The following is a 23,794-nucleotide window of genomic DNA, read 5'->3' as shown; positions in this document are numbered from 1 at the left end:
CAAGTCCTTCCTCGTGGCGGCCAGCATGTTCCTCAGCTCCTCTCTCTTCCTCTTGGTCCCCATGTGTGTGCCCACCCGCTTCTTGATGAACTTCAGTGTCCGCTTGTCCTTGGAGACCTTGAGCAGCTCCATGGCCCTTGGCTGGGTGGGTGTGAAGCACACACCGCCCGGATCCTGTCCCGCTCGAACTTGGTGTGCTGGGTGAGGCGCCCGCGGCGGCGGCGGCTGTGTTGTCACCTTGTGCCCTTGCTGAGGCCCACGGCCAGAGGGTAGCGCACAGCCATGCTGCTACTCTCTGATGGCTGCCGTTGCGGACGCCCAGTTTATAGTTTTAACAAAGATCTGGAGATAGAAAACCAAAAAAATGAAGAACACACTCAGCATTTATCAAGTTGCAAAAGCTAAAGAAAAATTCAGGGCTCTAGCCGCAATAGTTACAGATTCTATGGACACAATACTGAATGATGCAGGAAGCATCAATCGAAGATGGCGGAATACACAGAGTCAGTGTTCCAAGCAGAATTGGCCAACATTCAACATTACAAGAAGTAGCATATGACAAAGAGCCAACAATGGTACTGAAAGGAGTCCAAAACGCACTTAAGGCATTAGCCAAAAATAAGGCTCCAGGAACTGAAGGAATACTGTTGGAAATGTTTCAACAAACTGATGAAGCATTGGAAGCACTTCTCTATGCCAGGAAATTTGGGAGCGATCCATATTTGTAGCCATTCCAAAGAACGGGGACCCAACAGGATGCAGAAATTATCTAATAATATCTTTAATAACATACATAAGTAAAATTTTGCTGAAGATAACTAACTCATCCATGAATGTAGCAGTACGCTGGCAAGGAGCTGCCAAAAATTCAAGCAGGATTCAGAGGAGGATATGGCATGAAGAATATAGTTACTGATTTTAGCTGGATCTTGAGGGAAAACGAATACCAGAAAGATGTTTATTTGTGTTTTATGGCCTATGCAAAGGCATGAAACTGTGTGGACAATAAAAAGCTATGGGTAGCATTAGGAAAAATGTAAATCCCAGGATACTTCATAGTGTTCATGAAGAACGTGTAGATGGGCCATCAGGCAATCATTCAATCAGAACGAGGGAATACTGCATGGTTTAAAATCAGAAAAGCTGCGGGTCAAGGTCGTCACCTTTCACCACACTTCATCTGTATGATGAACAAATCAGCAGAGAAGCTGGGCATTATGAAGGAGAAAAGCCAGCGTCAGGACTGGAGGAAGGCTTATTCGCATCCTGAGACATGCAGATGACACACCCGTGCTTGCTCACAGTGAGGCGCACTTGCAGCCCTTGCTGATGACCATCAGGGACTGTTGCCGGCAGTACGGATCACAACGCAATGTAAAGAAGACCAAACTCCTCACAGGTGGATTAACAGTTCATGATAAAGGGGGTAAAGATGGAAGTTATTGCAGATGTTTGTCTGGCTTGGATTCATACACAATGCTTCTGGAAGCAGCAGTCAAACAATGTATGGCACTGGCTGAGCCTGTTGCCCAGGCCTTTTTAAATCGGTGAGAAGCAAGGCACACCGGGCCCAAGCCGTGGCATTTCAGCGGTCTCCGATGTGCATGAAAGCTAGACACTGAAAAAGACTGAAGAAAATCTATGTATTTGAACTGTGGTACTGGCAACGAATATTGAAAGCACCATGGACTGCCAGAAGAACAAACAAGTCTGTCTTAGAAAAAGTGTAGTCAGGATGCTTCTTAAAGCAAGGATGGCATGATTTGCCTCATATACTTTGGACATGTTAACAGCAGAGACCAGACCAATAAAGACAAAATGCTTGTTAAAGTAGGAAGTCAGCAAAAAAGGAAAACCCTAACGAGGCGGATCGTCACAGTAAAGGCCACAATGGGCTCAAACATAACATTATGAAGTTGGTGCAGGCCCTGGCAATGTTTCATCCTGTTGCCTATAGCTTGCTTGCTATGAATGGAAGCCGATTTGATGGCACCCAATAACAGTAACAAATGAGCTGAAACAAGTAAAGTGCTTAGAGCGATGTCTGAAAAATAGTAAAACTCATTGTCATTGAGTTGATTGTGACTCATAGTGAACCTCCAAGACAGGGTGGAATTGTCCCTATAGAAACCCCTTGGGTTTCTAAGACTGTAACTCTTGATAGGAGTAAAAAGCCTCTTCTTTCTTCCTAGGAACACCTGGTGGCTTTGAACTCTTGACTTTGTGGTTAGCAGCCCAATGCATATAACCCATTACCTGAATCCCTTCATAAATTAGATTTATTATTATTAGTCCTATCACCTGAAATATGGGTATTTTATTATCAACCAATTTACCCAGTTTTTATTTAGAAGATATACCAGCAAGGAGACCACAGCAATGCAAAAGAGATGATCTTTGTGGTATCTTGTTCAAAATCAGAACACATAGAGAATCTATACCTTTGGCTTTGGGATTTACACTTTAAGGACTCACCTAGAGATGTTTTACATTAATTCTGGTTTCAAGGTAACCATCAGAAGCAAAAAGAACAATAAAGGTTCTTTAAGTCTTAGGCTAGTCTCAGGATGTCTTTGTTGACTGACTACATAACAGGGTCTAACTTTTAATTATTAACAGTCAGGTAAATGAGAGAAGACTCCCAGCATTTCGTGGCCGTATTAGGTGATATCTACACCCAACCTGTCTGCTTATGAGCAATGTAGCAAGTTATACAAATTCCACAGAGGATGCATTAAGTAAAGTACCTTCTAACTGAATTTTCTAACGAAGATTTTCCAAACTAGATTGAATAAAATAATTTGGGTTACATTCCATCTGTTTTGGGGTACAAAAGAGACCCAAGTCTCAAATAGAATCGAAGAAGAACATTTAGTAAGTCTTAAGCAGGACAAAGATGAAGAAACATCATCTGAATGAGGGAGACCATTAGCACGAGGCTATAAATGTCATCCAAGGGTTTATGGAGAATCAATGCTTAAATAGGACATGGGAGGGGGTACAGGACATGCTCACAAAAGCTTTGTTGGCAGCAAAACATCACAGCTGCAAATACAACTAAACACAGCAAGGATGGGACCTTGGTTAGGGCCTGTGCACCATGCCAACTAGAAAAGCTAGAAGACTGGCCTAGGGCCCTCCAACCAAGGCAGTCAGTGCATAATTCACAAATGGGCGTGCCCAGGTGAGCCCTGTAGAAACTGTCCCTCCCTCAGCTGGTAGGTGTGTGGTGATACTCAGCATTCTAATGGTGGCTTTGTGAATTATGTGATGGGTTGCTAACCTCAAGATCAGCAGTTTGAACTCACCAGTCACTCTAAGAATACGATAGAGCTTTCTACTCCTATACAAATATACGCCCTCAGAAAACCCCAGGGGAAGTGAGACTCTGACCTATAGGGTGAGTTGGAATCAATTCAATGCCAGTGAGCACTCTGCCTGAGGGCAGGACTGGTCACAATCCTGAAGGGATTCAATGGAGGCTGAGTCTAGATGATGATACCACAAATGGATCTGGGGCTTCCAGGGCTCTCGCTCCCAAAACCAAACCAAACCAAACTCACAGTCATTAAGTAATTTCTGACTCATATGGACCCTAGGGAGGGAAAGGACAGAGCTGCCCCTGGGGGGTTCTGAGGCTGTAAATCTTTACAGGAGCAGAAAGCTTCATCCTTTTCCAGCAGCATGGCAGGCGAGTTCAAGTATCTGACCTTGAAGTTAGCAGCCCCAATGTGTACTCACCCCACTACGCCAATATGGCTCACTATGAGTCAGCATCTATTTGTTGTCCATAGCAGTGAGAATTTTATCTCTAGCCTTCTGCAAATCTTGTGCTCAGAATTTAAGCTCGAATCTATGCCCAACCCTCCTTTCTGACTGCTTAGAACATTTAACTGTACTAAAGACTGAAATACTGTACAAATGACCCTACTTTAATAACTGGGGTCAAGGAGGAATGTGTCAGTTGAATATGTAGGGTCATGAGTGGAAGGAATGCAGTTGGGTTGTGCTGTCAGTACAGTCTATTCTGGCACACAGCTACCCTATGTACAGGAGAAACACTGCCTGGTGTGCACCATCCTAGCCAGTTTCCATGTTTTAGCTCATTGTTGTAGTCATTGTCGGTCCGACTGTCTTGTTGAGGGTCTTCCTCTTGCACACCGACTCTCTACTTCGCCAAGCATAATGCTTCTCTCTGGGCATGGAGTCCCACTCATAGTGGCCCCAGAGCTGAACTGCCCCTGTGGATTTCAGAGGCTCTAATCTTTACAGCAGCGGATGACCATGTCTTTTCTGTTGCAGCAACTGGTGGGTTTGAACCACTGACCTTTCAGTTAGGAGCAAAGTGCTGAATTACTGTAAGACCAAGACTCCTTGAAAGGAATGCCAGGGCTAGTCCTACACAGTGATGTAGCCTAAAGCTGTCCTTATCCTAGCAGACATAAGGTCTGATAGGATTAAGAATGAAGTGAGGGTGAAAGAATTGGGCACAGACAGGGAGATCCTCAGATGATTTGTTTCAAACCCAAATGGAGAAAAAAGAGGTCAAAGGGAATAGTCCCAGCTATTTGTTTTGCACATTGCACATAAATTGTTTTTCACCTTTTAAAGTCTCTGAGGATCACTCATTTTATCCTACCACTAAGGCCATATTTTCCAACTATGGTTTCTTCCTGTTTTGAACTTTTGCATTCCAGTCACCAATAATTATTAACATATCCTGAATGCATGTTTGATCAATTTCAGACTGAAGATATTGATAGAATTCTTCATCACGATGGAATTTATGCATCATTAAGTTCAGTGGTTAAAAAACCACTTCAGTGGTTGGTGCATAAATTTGAGTAATAGTTGTATTGAATGGATTTCCTTGTGTGTAGTTAGATATTATCCTTTCACAGGCAGCACTGTACTTCATGACAAATCTTGATATGTCCTTTTGATGACATATCCTGGCATGTGCCTGGCACACTAAACTGTATAATTTTCTAATTCAAAATGCCCAATAACAGTCCATTTCAGCTCACCAGTGCCTATGATATCGGTTTTTATGCATTCTACTTCATTTTTGATGACTTCCAATTTTCCAAGATACATACTTCGAACATTCCAAATTCCAATTATTAGTAGATGCTTTCAGCTATTTCTTTTCATTTTGAGTAGTGCCTCGTCAGCAAATAAAGGTTCCAAAGGTTTGACACAATCCATGTCAGCATGGGCCGTGATGGTGTAGGGGTTATGTGTTGGGCTGTGATCTGCAAAGTCAGCAGTTTGAAACCACCAGCTGCCCTGAGGGAGTGGAGGTAGAGTGAGGGGAATTGGAGATCAATGAATTCAGGAGGGAGCATTAACTGATTGTGATGATGTATACTCAAATAGTTTTAAAAGCAATTAACTTGAAATGTATATGTAAATATTTTATCAAGAAAACCATGAAAAAAGAAAAGCCAAACGACCTATGGTTACCATGGGTGAAGGAGGAAGCTGTTGTGCAGGGGGCATTGAGTTTAATAGTGGTGGCACAATTTGGAGAGGACTATCAATAGTGGTTGCACAACACGAAGAGTATACCTAAGGGCACTGGATTACACATTTAGAAGTTGTTGAACTGGAGAATGATGTGTTGCGTATGCTTCTTTTGCCAGAATCTAAAAAATATATTACACAAAGAACAATGAGCACAGGAAGAAAATGTTCTAAAATTTATTGTGATAATGATAGTACAACTCTTCTTGATATAACTGAACTACTGAATTACATGATATGTGAAGTGTCAATAAAACTTTTAAAAGATTTTTTAAAACGTTATGGTCCCAGAAGCCCACAGGGGCTGTTCTAGACTGTCCTATAGGATCGCTATGAGTCAGCATTGACTGAATGGCAGTGAGTTGAGAGTTGTCATTGTGCTGGAATCTACTTTGAGAAGGCAACTCTTCTCATCTTTTGACTGCCTTCTGACCTGAGTGGCTCACCTCTGGCACCATCTCTGACAATGTTCTGATCCAATTCATGAGTTTTCAGTGTCTGACAGTGTTTCGATGCTATCCAGTTTTTAGCGGCTAACTTCTCTGAAGTGGGTAGCCTATCCCTTCTTCCTAGTCTGTTCTTAGTCTGCAAGCTCTGCTGAAACCTGCTCACGTAGGGCAGTGGATCTCAACCTTCCTAATGCCTTGGCCCTTTAATATTGTTCCTCATGTTGTGGTGACTCCCAACCATAAATATTTTTTTTGAGATTAAAAGTTTTTATTTTTAGGAGTTCTTTATTTTTAGGGAGTTTAAATAATCAAGTTTGTTGTCTTTTTTTAAATAAAAGTTTTATTAGCATTTCAACCACATGTTATATAAGTCAATATTTCAATCATATCAAGAAGAGTTATACAATTGTAACCATATTCAATTGTAGAACATATTCTTTTTTATCATTTTATTAGGGGCTTATACAACTCATAACACAATCCATACATACATCAATTGTGTAAAGCACATCAATTGCCCTCATCATTCTCAAAACACTTGCTCTCCGTGTAAGCCCTTGGCATCAGCTCATTTTTCCCCCTCCCTCCCTGTTCCCCCTCCCTCATGAATCCTTGATAATTTATAATATAAATTATTTCATTGTCATATCTTATACTGTCCGAAGTCTCCCTTCACCCACTTTTGTTTTCCATCCCTCAGGGAGGAGGTTACATGTAGATCCTTGTAATCAGTTCCCCCTTTTCCACCCCCCTCTCCCTCCACCCTCCCGGTATTGCCCATAAAATTATTTTTGTTGCTACTTCATCACTGTAATTTTGCTACTGTTATTAATTGGGAAACCTCCGTGAAAGGGTCATTCGACACCCCAAAGGTGTCGTGACCCACAACTTGAGAACCGCTGACTTAGGTCGACTCTGCTGGTGTTTGAAATCCCAGTAACATAGCTTCCAGCATCACAGCAACACACAAACCACCACAGTAAGACAAACTGGCAGACAAGAGGTACTCACGTGGAACCTGTACATGGATCAAGAGGCAGGTGTGTGGAGAACAAAGGAATATGGTATAGTTTAACATCAAGAAAAGGGTGCATACGTATTCATTCCCTCTGTACACCGAGCAAATAGAGAAGTTGGATTCTCTGAAGAATGTATCAGGTTTGGAGGAAGGCTTACTAACACCCTGAAATAAACAGAGAACACAAGCATGCTTGCTGAAAGTCAGGATCTGAAGTACTTGCTGATGAAGATCAAAGTTTGTAGCCTTCAGTTTGAATTACTCAACATAAACACTAAAATCTTAACACCTGGATTAATAAATATGTTTGTCTTGGTAGACTAGAGAAACAAATTCATTGACACTCATATGTGTGTAAGAGAGAACTTTATAACGCATAAGAGAGAACTTTATATCAAAGAGTGATTGTATATTGAGATAGCACCCCAGCCCAATCCAGATCAAGTCCATAAGTCTGATATTAGCCCATATGTCCCAATACCAGTCTATAAATTCCTCTTCAGACTCACACAACACAGGCAATGATGCCGAATGCAGGAGTCTCTACATGGCTCCTCCGGCTCCAGGGCTCTGGCTGCTTTCAGTATAGTTCCATGTGGCTTGTCAACAGGAAGACAAAACAGTGTGTCCCACCTCCAGAGAGGAAAACAGGAGTTCCCAGAATCCTCAGAAGGCCATGCCCACACAGAGGCATGACTGGCTATGTCCTGATTGAAAAGCTAGACTCCACCCCTTCGCTCATTGACAGATTATGTAACTGCCACATTGGATAACATTATGATAAATGGAGAGAAGATTGAAGTCAAGGATTTTTTCTTACTTGTATCTACAATCAATGCTCAGGAAAATAGCAGTCAAGAGATCATTGCATTGGGTAAATCTTCTGCACAAGACTTCTTTGAAAGTATTAAAAAGCCAGGATGTTACTTTGCAAGAGTGGATTCAAACATTAATGGCTATGAGGACGGCTCAGAACCAGGTGGTGTTTCATCCTGGTGTACACAGGGTTGCTATGATGTGGAACTGACTCGATGGCGCCTACCAATAGCAATATCCTGTTTCTACATGCCCCCTATCTTTTGTACTTTTTAACTCAAATTAATTTTCAACCAGTTATTAAGAAACAATCTGAATTGTCATGTAATATGGCCCATTTCATAATTCCTTATGTGATGTATTTTAATTCTGGACTCTATGCCTATCGCTATAACCCTATTTTGGAAGGCATTCTCTACTATACTAACGGGCAAGTTTAGGGTGGGATTAAGAACTGGCTATAAAGGGTGTGAATCAAGTTCTGCTTTTTTTTCTAGGAGTGATTTGAAACACCATCCTTTGATTCATTGGGCCATACTCAGGTAAAAGACAAAAATCACCCTTCATCAAAGCCATTCTTGTGTTTCCTGATTGAGCTGTGGTCGAAGCCATAAGACCTGCTCTGAGGTTTAGATATTTTTACTTCTGGCTCTGCACTGTGTTTGGCTCACCTCTACCCAACCTTCATATTTAGGTCTTACAGCAGCCACAAGCACATGACACATTTCTTTAAAAGTTTGGGGAGTTTCTATGGGACTTTGCAGTTACAGAATCCAGGGACATGAGGAAATCCACTCAAGGAGGAATAGAGAAAAATGTTGACTATCGCAAAAGAGCTGCCCACTTGTGTTATCTTTAATATCTGACTTTTGAAGACCCACCTGCTATTAATTCTTCTAAAAGAAATTGCCACATAGTATAAATGTCCCAGAGTAAGGGAATTTTGAACATTTATTTTTATATCCCAATATTGTCAAACTACTAAAAATATAAGCGAGAATCCTGGAGTGGCTTTTAATCTCTTCCTGTCATGTACTTTGTTGACAATTATGGCAGTCTCACTTATAAACACTTGCAGGGCACTTTTCAAGTTTTAGACATTAAACAGTATTAGATGACTCCTTGGACAACATATATTTATGTGTGTATGCCAAAAGAATTCTCAAGGGCCCACAGCATTAAAGCAAATCCTTTAAACTACCAAAATTACCAAACACACATCAGTGACAGGACATATTTCACTTTTTGGTTCATTTGTCCTCCTAAGCAAATTTATACGAGCAACTTGTCTTCTATCAACCTGTTTTTGACCAAATCATCCGGCAGCAGAGAAACTGATTAATGTGCCCAGCTGCGGCAGCGCTGGTGAGAGTGAAGGGTGAGGAGGAACTAGAACTCAGGAAAATGAGAGGTCGGGGTTTAGAACGCAGCTCACTGACACTGAGTTTCGGCATTAGCCCTCCTCCGGCATGGTAAGCTCATCTTAGGTCCCCTAAGGAAGCTGCAGACCGAGAGTGCGATCTAACACGAAACGGACTGTTGAAGACAGAAGCCCTGGCGGTGCTTTGGTGAAAGCTCAGCTACTGAGCAGACGAGCAGCAAGTTTAACAGCCCAGGCACTCAGCAGGAAAAGAAAGTTAATCTTCCAGGAAGATTCAGTCTTAGAATTCCCATGGAGCAGTTCTACTTTGTCCTCTACGGTCACTGAGTGAGAACCGCGTAGAAGATGCTCCAAATGAAGATTCTACTCTTTAAAGAACCAGTGTTTTTATTGGTATTATCTCCTTTATGCATTTGCTTAGCAAGACCTTTTCTTAAACTGGATATGAGAAAAAACTTTATTCTCTGTAAACTAAAAAAACCAAAAACTCATTGCCAGAGCCAATGTCAACTCACAGCAACCCTATAAGCCAGCATAGAACTGCCCGTGTGAGTTTCTGAGACTGTACCTTTTTACAGGAGTAGAAAGCCCCATCTTTCTCCCTTGAAATGGCTGGTGGTTTCCAACTGCTGACCCTAAAGTTAGCAGCTCGTGTTAAACACTACGCCACCAAGGCTCCTCTTGATTCTCCATATCCATTACAAATTATGAACGGGAGCGTGTTCTTGAGTAAGCATTATTGTGTTAAAAAAACTTTTCCTATTTCTTTGGAATGGGCACAAATACGGATCCCATCTAGTCATTTGATCGGCTATCTTCTGAATTTCTTGGCACCAACTCGTGAGCATAGGACGGCCTCCATTTGCCCAAATATTTCATATTGGAACTCCATCATACTGACCCTATAGGACAGAGTAGAACTGCCCTTATGAGCTTCCAAAACTGTAACTCTTTACAGGAGTAGAAATCTGTCTTTCTCCTGAGGAGTGGTTGATGGTTTTGAACTGCTGACCTTACAGTTAGCAGCCCAACCCCTAACCACTAAGCCAAGAAGAGGTGGAAAAATGTCTATCATTGGTGATGTCAGATAGATCTAGACTGAAAATAGAGAATATCAGAAAGATTTTTACTTGTATTCCGTTGCTTGTGCAAAGGTACCTAACAATATTATGAAGAATTAATATTATAATATACATCACTGTACTCATGTACAGACTAGGAGACTGCCATTTGAACAGGACAAGGGGATATTTTCTGGTTTAAAATCAGTGAAGGCATAAGTCAATTGTATCCTTTCACAACACTTATTCCGTGTGAATGCTGAGCAAATAATGCAAGAAACTGGATTATATGAATAATGCGGCATCAGGATTAGAATTTATTAACCTATAAAATGTAGATGACACAACTTTGCTGAAAGTAAATATGATTTGAAGCATTTGCTGATGAAGATCAAAGTCAAAAGGAATCAGTATGGATTATGTATCAACGCGACCAAGACAAAACAAAAAAACCCTTTACGAGACAAAAAGGAACACCATGATACGCAGTGAATATTGAAGTTGGCCATGTGGTAGTTACATAATCTGACGTCAATTTGAAATTTATGAGTGAAGGGGTGGAGTTTAGCATGTCAATCAGGAGATAGCTTGATGACCCCATTTGGAGGCGCTTAGGAGATAGATAAATAGCTCCTTGGAGGCAGGCTACACACTCAGTCCCTGCAAGACATTCTTGTTGACAAGCCACATGGAGAAAGGTTAATGGCAACCAGAGCCTTAGAGCTGGAGAAGCTACGTGGAGACCCCTGTAAGCGCCGAGATGCTTCAACTGCCACTGGATCCACAAGACTTCACCCACTGGCTTGTGATCGTCCTGAATTCAGCATCATTGCATATATTTTGTGAGTCTGAAGAGGAATTTATAAATTGGTATTGGACATATGGGCTAATACCAGACTTACAGACTTGATCTGGACTGGGTTGGGATGTTTTCTCAATATTCAATTGCTCTGGTCTATAGAGCTCTTTCTTATACACCCGAGTGTCTATGAATTTATTTTTCTAGTCTACCTAGACGAACAGCAAGGAATTCATTTTGCTTGGATCCATAGCCAATGTCCATAGAAGTAGCAATCAAAGTCAAATGATGTACTGCACTGGGAAAATTTGGTGCAAAAACCTCTTAGAAGTGTTACAGAGCAAAGATGTCACTGTGAGGACTATGGTGCCATCTTTGGTATTTTCAACTGCTTCATATGTGCACAAAAAAGCTGGATAATGAATCCAGATGACCACAAAAGAATTAATGCATTTAAATTACGGTGTTTGCATACAGACTTTCAGAAGAATCAACAAATCTGTCTTGGAAGTACAGTGAGAACGCTCTTTATTTATTTTTATAACAGTTTCTTCTTTTAAAAATGTTTATATTACATATATCATATTTATCCCTATTATCTTTTAATCTTTTATTAATAAATTATTTCATTAGGGGGCTCTTACAGATCTTGTAACAATCCATATATCAATCGTATCAAACACATTTATACTTATGTTGCCATGATCGTTTTCAAAACATTTTTCTTTCTGCTGTGTCCCTAACACCCCCTCCTTTTTTGCTCCCTCCCCGCCTCGTGGACCCCTCGTAAATTGTAAATTATTATGATTTCCATTTTCTTCTTTCTAATACTCATTGTGACTAGCTCCTCGAGAAGGCTCTTTAGAAGTGAGGATCGTGAGACTTTGTCTTGTGTACTTTGGATATGGTATCAGGAGAGACCAATCAATCCCTAGACATGGGCATCATGCTTGGTCAAGTGGAGGGTCAGTGAAAGTGTTAAGACCTTCAACAAATTGGACTGACACAGTGGCTACAATAACGGGCTCCAACAGCAGTAACAACTGTGAGGATGGTGAACTGGACATGTTTCCACTCACTGTGAATCAGAACCAACCCCACAGAACAGCAAAACTATCCAGATCTGTTTGATTCCTATTTCCCACCACACAGAAATGATTGAATAACTGAGGAAATGTTAAGTGAAGTAGCTTAATTCCAGGAAAACACATTGTAATGCTAGTTATCTCTTTTTATGGAAAAAGAATCAGTAATTTATTCAACTGGATCAGTAACATTTTTCTGAATTTCAAATTTTGCATTTACATTCATTTTTCTTCCTGGTTACTGATTTCAGAAGTTTGAATTCTTGCCTTACTTGCAATCTTCAGCAGTTTGTCATTTGCAAACAATAGTTGGTGCTTCCAAAGTGGACTACTATTTATCATTCAAATTCAAGTCTTTTTAAAGGAGAAAAGTGCCTCTGGAGACAACTGTGATAGAGTTAACAGCCCTGAGAGCACCAGGGAGCCCTGGCACAGTGGTGGTTATGAGCTGGGCTGTGATCTGTAACATTTGAAGTTTGAAACCAGCAGCTGCTCTCAGGGAGACAGACTGGGCTTTCCACTCCCGTTAACAGTTAGTCTCGGAAACTCACCGGGCAGTCCTGGACTGTGCTACAGGGTCACTATGAATCAGCATGGACTCGATGGCAGTAAGAGCATCATGCCTTCTTTGGATTTCATGTACAAGCATAGTGATTTTTAGAGCTGGTTCTTCAGCTGACCTTGCCACTCATTAGATGGGTGGCCTTAGAAAATTCTCGCTTCTCTGCTTTAATGTCCGGTTTAGTAAAATAGTGGTGGTGGTAAGGAGGTTATGCTACATGATCCCAGCACCTTCCATGTCTGAAAGCCTGATCCTATGCTTAAGAGACCATTCCTCCTTCCATGTCTCATAGCTCAGGAAGAAAACCTGGCAGACTTGCAAGAATCTTACCTGCACTCTTTCATCATCTTCCCCAGTTCATCTACTTTCCGTTTCCAGTTGAGAACCTTGGAACTGCTTTTAATCTCTTCCTCTTATGCAATTTATAGACTGATTATAGTAACATTTATAAACCCTTGCAGGCACTTTTCAAGTTTAACAATCATTTTTGCAAATACTAGCTCACTTGATTACTATAACAGCTCAGGCTGATATGTATTATCTTCAAAGTACCTGGTGAGGCAACTGAGTTTGGTTGGTGATAGTAAGTGATGGGAGCAGGTCTTCTGATTCCGAAGTCTATAGTCTTTTCACAACCACACTGCCTATTAGAGGAAGATCCAGGTTTTGTGGGGCCTGAAGTGGCCATTTTCAAGAAATTTTGGTGGCCATCTTCAAGAAAATGGATGCAAATTATAACAACATTAAATATGATCCTGTGAACATTGTTAGGGCCCATCTCAGGCCATGTAAGTCTATGGACGCGAGAATCCCAAAAGATCTAATGGAAATAGATGTTGATGTTGATTTAGTAGTTATTGTCTGCCAGGTAAGGAATATCATGGGTTATGTTTTAGGCTTCTATCTGTAAAGGTAGGCTATTTAAGCCTACCAGCCACTCTCGAAGACAAAGAGGCTGTCTGCTCCCATACAGATTTACAGTCTTAGAACACTACAGAGCAGTTCTACTCTATCCTACACTCTGGGTGTAGGTTTTCTAGGTTTTCATGTGCCCGGAATTGAATATCAATTTTTATTGTGCTAACAACCCTATGAGGTAGGTATTATCTTTATTTTACAGAGTGGGGAATGAGACTCAGGGAGGTAAATGAAGTGTCTATGGATGCACGTGTCAAAGTTGGATACTAGGAGTTCTGGCTCCCAAGTCAAATTCTAAACCCAACACACTATTGTGCTTTCTTTTGACAAGTTTCCAGAAAATTCCCTTGCTCTACCACTTCCTGCTACCATTCCATGATTCAAAATAATAAAACTCACTGCCATTAAATGGCTTCCGACTCATAGTGACCCTACAGGACAGGGTAGAACTGACCCTGTGGGTTTTTCCAAAGACTATAACTCTTCATGGGAGTAGAAAGCCTCATCTTTCTCTTGAGCAGCGAGTAAGTTTTGAACTAAGTTGACCTTGGGGCTTGCAGTCCCACATGTAATAACCAAGCCATCAGTTTCCTAATCTGTCTCCCTAAATCAGCCTTCCTACCATCTACCCTGAATGCTGCTGCCACCCTAACAATCCTGTTCTAAGTTCAGGTCACCCCTGTTACTTCAGATCCCTCTACTTCAGCCAGGCATTTATCAAAGGCAAGAAGCAGTTCTTGTTCATAAGCTGTCCTTGGTCATGGATTCTATACTATATTCCATTAATATGTTGGTTACTGAAAACTTGGTTTTCTGAAACAGGTTGAACTGCTGAGAGCATGGAGAACTGCAAGGAGAGCTCTCAGAATCTGAAGGCCAAACTCCTTTCTCTTCCTTAACTTCAGGTTCTTCATTTGCAAAACATTAACTACAAGGCCTACCCCACTATAAGGCTGTTGTGAGATTTCAGGTAGGTTAAGGTCAAGTGAGGTGAGATGCTTCAAGTGCTCAAAATACGTTGATTGGTTCTTGACTCAATTTTCTCAAAGAACACGGTAGTGCTGTCATGTACGTGTTGCATAACTAACCCCAAGATCTGAGGTTCAAATCCACCAGCTATGGGAGAAAAACAAGGCTCTCTGCTTCCATAAAGATTTACAGCCTCAGAAATTCTGTACAGATTCCCTATGAGCTGTAATCAAATGGATGGCAGTAGGGTTGTTAGTTTTGTTGTTGTTGAAGTGAGAGACTTTGTCTCACACTACTTGGGTTTTCTAAAAAAAAAAAATCAGAAACACATCATTTTTAATTTGATTGCTTCAATTGATACAATTTTGCACCTGGACCTGCTGAAGAACTACAACGGCCCTAATGACAGAATTAGATTCTGATTGACTTTAAGCTCCATAACCCTGGCAAGTTTCCCTCTCTGAGGCTTGGGTCCCTCATTTGTAAAATGTTATTAGTATGTACTTCATAATGGTATGGGAATTAAAAAAATCATCATCCAAGTGAATCACTTAGTATATAATTAGCATCCCTTTGCTCCCAATTGTTACCTATACAGGCATGTGTTGCATTATATCTGTCCTAGACATGTTTCCCTCTGTCTGTGGTCTCCTAAGTTTACAACTTAATTCAGAAATCCCAGAGAACAGGTCCTGGCAAGCATAACCAGACATAGGGTACATAACAGATTCTTAACATTACACATGTAGCTCAGGTCTCATATACGAAACAATATTGTTGCCAGGTGTGTAATGGTACAGTACATCTCAAAAACCCAAACTCACTGCCAACGGGTCAATTCTGGCTCAGTGACCCTATAGCACAGGGTACAACTGCTCTGTAGGTTTCTGAAGCGGCGGGAAATCTCTATAGGCGCAGCAAGTCTTATCTTTCTACTGGGAGCAGCTGGTGGTTTCCAAGTGCTGGCCTTGTGATTAGCAGCCTAAACTCACAACACACCGCGCCATCAGGGGTCCTTGGTATTTCATACATCAACTAAATATCTGTATTATTGCATTATATATGTATTGCGCTTTTGGTGAGGCACCCCGGTGGCGTAGTGGGTTACACATTGGGCTGCTAAGGTCAGCAGTTTGAAACCACCAGCTTTTACTACATGAGCGATGGGCCTTTCTACTCCCATAAAGATTTATCATCTCGGCCACCCACAGGGACGGTTCTTCTCTCTCCCATAGCATTGACTTGATGGCAGTCAGTTGAGTACTTTCTTTCATTATTTGAATGTGACCCTTCCCTATTTACAAATTAAAATTTTCCCATATGCTTTAATTAGTAGGTAGCAGCAGCCAATCTTCCATGTTGATCTTGTGGTCTCTTGAGGGCTGTATCCTCTCTCTGCTTAATTTTCTTTCAAAAACAGTGTCATGATGGGCACCGTGGCTCCTACATGCAGCAGAACCGGGGCTGGTGGTAGCAGCAGCAAGAGGTAATGGAGAAATATCGATCAGGAAGTGAAACAAAAGGGTCTTTTAATAACAGCAGGGCGGAAAGTCAACGAATGCTATTGCTGGAGACTTAGGCATACTCTCATATCACGTCTTAGTTCACAGCACGGACTGTAACTGTTCAGTCGGGCATCACTGCAATTGTACCGTTTCAAATTCCGTCCAAAGCCCATAGGACTTAGCCTCTTCGCATCCGCTCGGCATCCTCACCAACCTGGGTCGCATGGCCCTTACCTGCCCGGCTTCTCTCCCACGTTCGACTTTGCGAGCATCCTTCATTCCTCACAGGTCAGCGGCCAGCTCGGCGGTAAACAAGTCCCCGCGCATCTCTCCTCGAAATCTCCTCGTAAGGAGCCCAAGTCCGTGCTTTCGCTGAGGCCACGTTAGAGATGAGGAGCCAGGCGCCGAGGGCTTGAGAAACCGCCCTGCGGTCACCGAACCAGAGCTGAGGCCGGGATAGGCGTCCCGGCGATCCGAGTCCGCGCCCGCGGCCCTGGCCTCTCCCGGGTCCGCGTGGCCTCGGCGGCGCCCCGTCCGCATCCCCTTCCCGCCGCGGGCCTGCTGCCCCTCGCCGCCGCCCCACCTCTCAGTCAGGCCCCTGAAGGAACGCGCCATCCGCCCTTGGCGGGTTTTCCCTTCGTTTCCGCCCCGGAGACGGGTGGGTCGCGGCGAGCTGCTCGGGGAGCCGGAGCGGGGTGCGAGTGGGGCCCGGGATGCTCCGTCCAGCGCGGCGGCGGGGTCGGACCGCGCCGCACAGAGGGGGGCGCTGTGCGCAGGGCTCGCCGCGCGCCGATCACGTGGCGGGAGGGGGCGCCGGCGCGGGAGCTAGGGAGCAAGCGCGGGGCCGCGAGCGTGTGGAGGCGCGAGTCGGTGTTCGCGTGTCTGGGCGGGGGGGGGGGCGGGGGAGGGGGCGGTGGCCCGGAGGGCGGGCTCCGCCCCCTGTGCGCATGCTCCGGCCCCGGCGGGTTATAAGGCAGCGCGCCGGCCGGGCCAGACAAAGTGACTGGGGAGCTGCTACGTGACTAGCCGGCCGCGTGGGTGCCCAGCGAACGAACGAGGCGACGGCCGGGAGAGCCATCCCGACGCTGGGCCCCGCGGAATCCCAGCTCGCGCCGCCGCGTCACACACACGCCCAGCGCCGTCAGCCGAGCACCTAACGGTTAGTTGGGTAACGACCGCCGGCTCAGTGCGCGGTCGCCCGGGGGTGCCCTCACCGCCTGGGGGTCGGGAGTACCCAGGGGAAAGCGGAGACCTACGGCCCGGGGGGATGGGAAGCGGCCCGGCGAGGTCACCGTGGCCGCGGGCTGCCGCGGTGCGGCTCCGGAGGGCAGCGCTGCTGAAGGGGACCTTGAGGAGCCAGGGACCGAGCCTCTCCCAGCCGAGCCCCGGGGGCCCGCGGTCAGGTGCCGGCCGCCGGCCCGGCCGAGGAGTTGTGTCACGGTGCCCGCTGCCCTTGGGGAAGTCGCTGCCCCGCTAGACTTCAGTGGTCTTCTCGAGAGATGCTTGTAGTCTGGAAAAGGGACAGCGTGGGCCGACTCACGTGGCCACATTCTGCAGGACGGAAAGGGAGTTATTTTGGACTCGTGGCATGCCCGCCCCAACCTTCCCCACTGGCTGACCCTCTGCCCACCTGGTGACTTGCGATAGTGGTTCTGGGGAGCTGCCTTCGTAGCCGGTGCAGGGCTACGGGATTCCCAGGGACTCTGCAGGGGACCGAGCACGCGGCGGCGGGAGACTCCCCGGGCTGGGGCTGGGCTGGGTGGGGGGAGGGGGAGGGGGTTCTTTGTCATTCAACCTGTGGCTGCCCAGAAAGTCCCCCTGGCAACCTCCCGCCCCTGGATTTAAGGAAGCCCTAAGGCGTCAGCGGAAGGCTGTGCGTTTGTAAGTTTGTTGTGTAAAGAGAATATTACACTTGGTTAGAAACGCTCTTATATTTCCAAGAACACCTCTCCCCAACACCCCCAGTGCCTTTGAACATTTCATTTCTTTGTACTGACTGAGTGCGGCAGTTGCCAAAACTTTTAGTAATTACTCTGAACCAAGAAATGTGTTCCTACTTTAGTCGCTCCCCAAGTGTTCAGCAACTGATTAAAAGCTGGGCATCTGCTGATAACAGTAAATTGTTGACACGCAACTATTTTAAGTAGTTTTAGGTTTGTAAATAGGTTTCTAAATTGGATGTTTATATAGTGGTGCTCGGATGAAACCGTGAAATTTGTTACTACTGGACTTTCAGAGTGAACTCTGAATTGCCTGAGAGTTAGGAAAGGAGTTGCGTAGGCATTAACCAGTTTTTGGTGTCAGCTACCAGCCCAGTGACACAAATGAGACTTGTATATTCATCAACTTTTCGCTTAGGCATTAAATAATGCCTAAGTAAATAAATATATCCAGCTTATACTGGTATACCATGGAGTACAAAGTTGCCTTCAAATTATTGTGGAACTGATTAAGAATTAAGAAGTGAATTATCAATAGGTGTATTTAAACAAATTGAACATATTTCTGTAATTTGGAGTTTAGATCGTGTTCTTTTGAAGGACTGCAGTGACTTTTTGAATATGTAAATTAGTGTTCTGGGAAGCATGTGTGTATTTTTTGTATCTAGATAGGCTTAAAAATTATAACTCCCCCCCAAAAATGGTAAGTCCTACATAACAGGATATAAAATCCAAAAAATTATTTCATTAGTTTATATATGTCTTAGTCTTATAAACATCAAGGCATATAACCATTGGAAAGGGTCTTAATGGCCATCTAATCCAGTGGTTCTCAGCCTGTGGATCTAGACCGCTTTGAGGGTCAAAGGACCCTTTCACAGGGACCACCTGATTCCTAACAGTAGCACAATTAGTTATGAAAGTAATTTTATGGTTGGGGGATCACCACAACACGAGGAACTGTATGAAAGGGTCACAGCATTAGGAAGGTTGAGATCTAATCCAATTCACTTATTTTACAGATAAGGAAGCTGAGGCTTGAGAGTTCAAGTGACATCATCCTAAATCTGAAACCTTGTTAATGATTATGTGGGAACTAGCTGTCTTTTGCTACAGATACTTCCATTTCATCAGATTGTCTCTCCAGAGTGTTCTCTAAAATTGTAAATACAGCAACAAATTATTTCAGAGTGCAAATAGATTTTAGAGTGAGAGCTTTTCCAACTCCTTGTCGTTCTTTCTCATGGTGTGGATCAGTTCCCTTTTTAATGTACATCCGCACATAAGACTTAAAACCAAGCCAACTGCCACCAAGTCTCTTCTGACGCACAGCTGCCCTACTGGACAGCACAGAACTGCTCCCTAGGGTTTTTGAGTCTTAAATCCTTGTTTGTTTTTCCAAAACCATTTGATTGGGAGCTCTTAGAGATATCAGTCTTAAATCTTTATGGGAGTAGCCAGCCTTATCTCTCTCTTCCAGCCCAACTTGTTACCCGCTATGTCACCAGGCTGCTGCAGATGAAGACGAGGAATCTTGTTGGGTACACGTAAAACTTAGGCCAGAGGGTGTGGATTTTTATATTAACCTGCAGCAGCCAGAGCCTGGGTGGACACCATTGGGAAGGTGGACACCACTGGGAAAGGAAAACTCAAGTATTTTCCACTATTACCAGTAGAAAAGTGGTAGGACTGCATGCTGTCAAAAGCAGAAAATTTATGAGACTTAGAAACACATGACAGCCCTGTCCTGTTCCAACTCTCACAGATTCCACTCATTTGTTGACTTCCAGGCACTGAGTCAGCATTCAGCAGCGAACAAGAACTAGCCCTTGCCCTCTTAGAATTTATCGCTTACCTGAAAAACAGATCAATATATCATTACCACAACAAAGTACTCTTTAATACAGGTAATAGTATTAGGGAGGCAGTGTTGGTTCAATTAATACTTGAGTGTTGCTCTGATGCTAAACTGGAATCACAAAGCTTTCAGACTAGGGAAGACTAGGAAGAAAGACATGGCAAAATAGTGAAAATCAGCCAATGAAAACCTTATGGATCACAGTGTTCATATTCGGTTATCCATAGTGTCGCCATGAATTAAGGCCAATGTGATGGCATCTAACAACTCATTAAGACAGGGCAAGTACAATTTCCTTTGGGAACAAATCCTGTATTATACAGGTATGGGAATATACCCAACTTTGTATGGAAGCCATCTATGTGGATCTCAGTAAGGTAAATGCTATTTAACCTGAGGTTTAAAGAGTGAATAGATAGACAAGAGAATGAGGGTAGATTCAAAGAGAATGCCACACACAAGTACTTATTTCTGTATCTGGCAATAATGCAACTCATAAGAAGCATCACCACATATGAATTAAGACGTAATAGTGTTTTCAGAACCTGTCTGAGTGATTGTGTGAATCAAGATCAGCACAGGGCTGATTCCTATAAGTGGAGGTTTGATATATCTCTACTCCCAATTTTTCACCAATTCTGAAGTTACCCCTCCCACAACACACACTACTTTCATCTAGTTTTGATAATCCATTGCAGTAGCCGCACACACTCACCATATGTAGAGGTAAGTGGTTTATTGCCTCAAGTAACGGTACAAAGGTACAAATTAGGATCCAGAAGGATGGCTGCAGTCTCCCTTCAGATGTCTGTCATGTGGGCCTTCTCTCTACTCCTTTGAGTGATTCTGTTATGGAGTCCCTGCTGGGTCTTTTTCAGTCTTCAATGGAGGTGGGGGGGTGTATGTGTATGGGTCTCTCCTATCCGCTTCTTCCTATTGATTTTAGTGGTTTTTTTTCTATCATAATAAAACCTTTGTGGGGTGCTACATATATAACCAACTCCACACCAATTTCAAGGCATTACCCTTTCATGGACCACAAAATGTTCCCCTACCCCTTTCTGTCCACCACAGATACATCATGTGCATACTAGTCTACATTTTCCTGTGATGTGTCATTGACAAGTCTATTGACCAATCCCTGCCATAAATCACAGACCCAACTGCAGCTCAGGCCTAGATTTAAAAAAAAAACAAACTATAAGCTGTTTATAGGTTACCCAGGAAATTTCAGTCAAACTAAACAGAAGCAGCAAATTCTCAGAGGTAGAAAAATAGGACAAAGGTAGCTAACTCTTAAGGGTTTAGGGAAAAAGTTTTCAAGCTTTTTCCAAAAATTCATGGCAAAAGGCCACATACAAGAACTCATTTCATCATACACACACACAAACCTACTTCCTTGAATCACTTCTGACTCACAATGGCCTCCGGTCTTTGAAAGTAGAGCTACTGCGTAGTCATTGCTAGGCCATTCTTCCCTAGTGATCTTGGGTGGGTTTGAACACCCAACATGTAGGTTAGTAGAGGAGAGGGAACTTTAAAGATGAACATCACCTAGTATCCACTCAGTATTCAGGTTTTCCTAAATTGTTCTACAGTTGGTTTGAGTTGGACTCCAAATAATTTCGCATATCACACGGGTTGGTATGCATCAAGCATTTTAATCTATTAATCTGTAAGTTCCTCCTGTCTCACTTTTTTCCCTCGTAAAGTTATTTGTTTGTTTAAAGAACTAGGTTATTTTCCTGTAGTTTCTTCCGTTCTGGGTATTGCTGGATGTGCCCCCCTGAGTTTTACCATGCCCTAGCAAGCATATCCTTCTATTGGTGATTCAGATTGATGACTTTGCTCAAACTTAGATAAAGTGAGTTTGATTTTAGAGAAGAGAGCGAACAGGAGGTGGGGGGTGAGCACATATAATTCATGGGTGGTGAAGTGTGCTTCCATCAGGAGACATCAGAGAGTAGTTAAAAACGACTCACTACCAGGAGTCCAGTTCATAAGTGGCTGGGCTTATTCCAAACAAAGCATTTCTCCATGGACGGCTGCAGGTAAGTTCTCTCAGAAATACACTTGCGGGGGAACTGATTACAAGTATCGACACATAGCCTCCTCCCTGGGGGATGGGCAACAGAAGAACAGTGGGTGAAGGGAGACCTCAGACAATGTAAGATATGACAAAACAATAATTATAAATTATCAAAGGTTCATGAGGGAAGGGGAGAAATGGGCTGATATCAAGGACTCAAATAGAAAGCAAAATTTTTGAGACCGATGATGACTACAAAAGTGCTTGACACAGTGGATGTGTGTATAGATTGTGATAAAGAATTGTATGAGCCCCCAATAAAAATGATTTAATAATAATATAAAAAATACATTTGCCATAGTATCATTTGGATACCTTCAAAAACAGGGTCCAATTTGAACAGTGGCTTCTGCTGGGCCAATTCAATTCAAGGCAGAGAGGTCAGCTTAGAACAGCCGTTCTCAGCTTGTGGGTTAAGACCCCTTAGGGCATCGAATGACCCTTTCACAGGATTCACCTAAGACCATCGAAAAACACAAATGTTTCACACTATATAATTTACATATTTTGTGATTAATCACTATGCTTTCATTATGTTCCATTTGTAACAATGAAAATACATCCTGCAAATCAGATATTTACATTATAATTCATAACTGGCAAAATTATAGTTATGAAGTAGCAACAAAAATAATGATATGATTCGGGGGATTCACCACAACATGAGGAACTGTATGAAAGGTTCACAACATTAGGAAGGTTATGGCAACTGTTTATGGAATTCCCAAGGGGGCAGACTCAATCCATTCTCTCGAAGGACAGAGGACAATCATGGGGAGCTTATTAGGAGGGATTTTTAAAAGGCCTCCAAAGTTGCACACAGTAATATGTTTCCATCACACTATACCTGCTCATTCTTTGAGGGTAACAAGACCTGTCTGGCAAGAATTTTGTTGGGAATCCTTAACCCCAACCACCCATGATTTTGCCCCTCAGTCTTTCTTTATTCCCCCCCCCCCCCCAAATTCAGCTAATCTTGAAAAGGAACACAATTTCAATCCCTCCAGGGTGCAGAAACTGACTTTTTGGCATGGCTTAAAATGGAAGAGGGCAAAATTATTTGAGTCAGGGTGAGAAACACTTCCTTCATCCACCTAAAATGGAGACTATGTCAAGAAACTACTGCTTCACGTGACTTTGCGGCATCTTTTGATTTACCTTTGTATGATGTTTGTCTCTTTCTTGAAGTATTCATGGGCTGGCTAGGTCCATTATTTCAATGTTGTGTAGTCACTTTTGTAGGACAGCAGAACTGACCCAAATGGTTTTCTAGGCTAAGAGACATTTGCTAGTAACATCATCCCCTTTGTTCTCATGTGAAGAGATTAAGCCACCTTTGTCTAGGAAACTATGGCTGAGGCACCTTCAGAGGCACAGGCCTTGTAAGAAGACATTGCTGAATGTTGTCCCCAAGACTACCCCACCAGCTTTCTTTGCTTCTAGGCCTGTGCTGTTAGAACAGAAATGAACAGCTTTAACAAACAAATCTACTTTCTCAAAACGGAGGCTAGAAGTCCACATTCAGGGTATTGACTACTGGTACGGTTTTTCTTTCTCTGTTGGCTCTGGAGGTAGAGCCTGTCTCTTCCTAGCGTTTGTTCCAGAGTAGTCTTGTGGTTTGGCACTCCTCTTCCCAGGTTCTGCTCCAATAGCTTGTTTAATCACTTTAAGACATTGCCTGAAAACACCCTACTCTAACCCTGCCTCATTAACATAACAAAGGCAACCCATTCCCTAATGGGATCCTAATTACCAGCATAGGCTGCCATTGAGTCCTTTTGACTTAGGATAGTAGAACTGCTACTGAAGAGTTTCTGA

The 23,794-nt window shown here is 43.2% G+C and overlaps 1 protein-coding gene across 1 annotated transcript in view; it reads left to right on the top strand.

The window, feature by feature from the left end:
• The first annotated feature begins 17,070 nt into the window (after positions 1-17,070).
• Positions 17,071-23,794, top strand: part of LOC142458488 (monocarboxylate transporter 1) — a 51,275-nt gene continuing 44,551 nt past the window's right edge. The window contains exon 1 of the mRNA XM_075559511.1: positions 17,071-17,248. The gene's annotated coding sequence lies outside the window, so the exon portion shown is untranslated. The remainder of the gene's footprint in view (positions 17,249-23,794) is intronic.

This window comes from Tenrec ecaudatus, chromosome 1 (genome assembly GCF_050624435.1).
Source record: "Tenrec ecaudatus isolate mTenEca1 chromosome 1, mTenEca1.hap1, whole genome shotgun sequence".
Classification (NCBI taxonomy): Eukaryota; Metazoa; Chordata; class Mammalia; order Afrosoricida; family Tenrecidae; genus Tenrec; species Tenrec ecaudatus.
The sequence above is the reverse complement of the archived record's forward strand: the minus strand, read 5'-3'. Positions and strand labels throughout refer to the sequence as shown.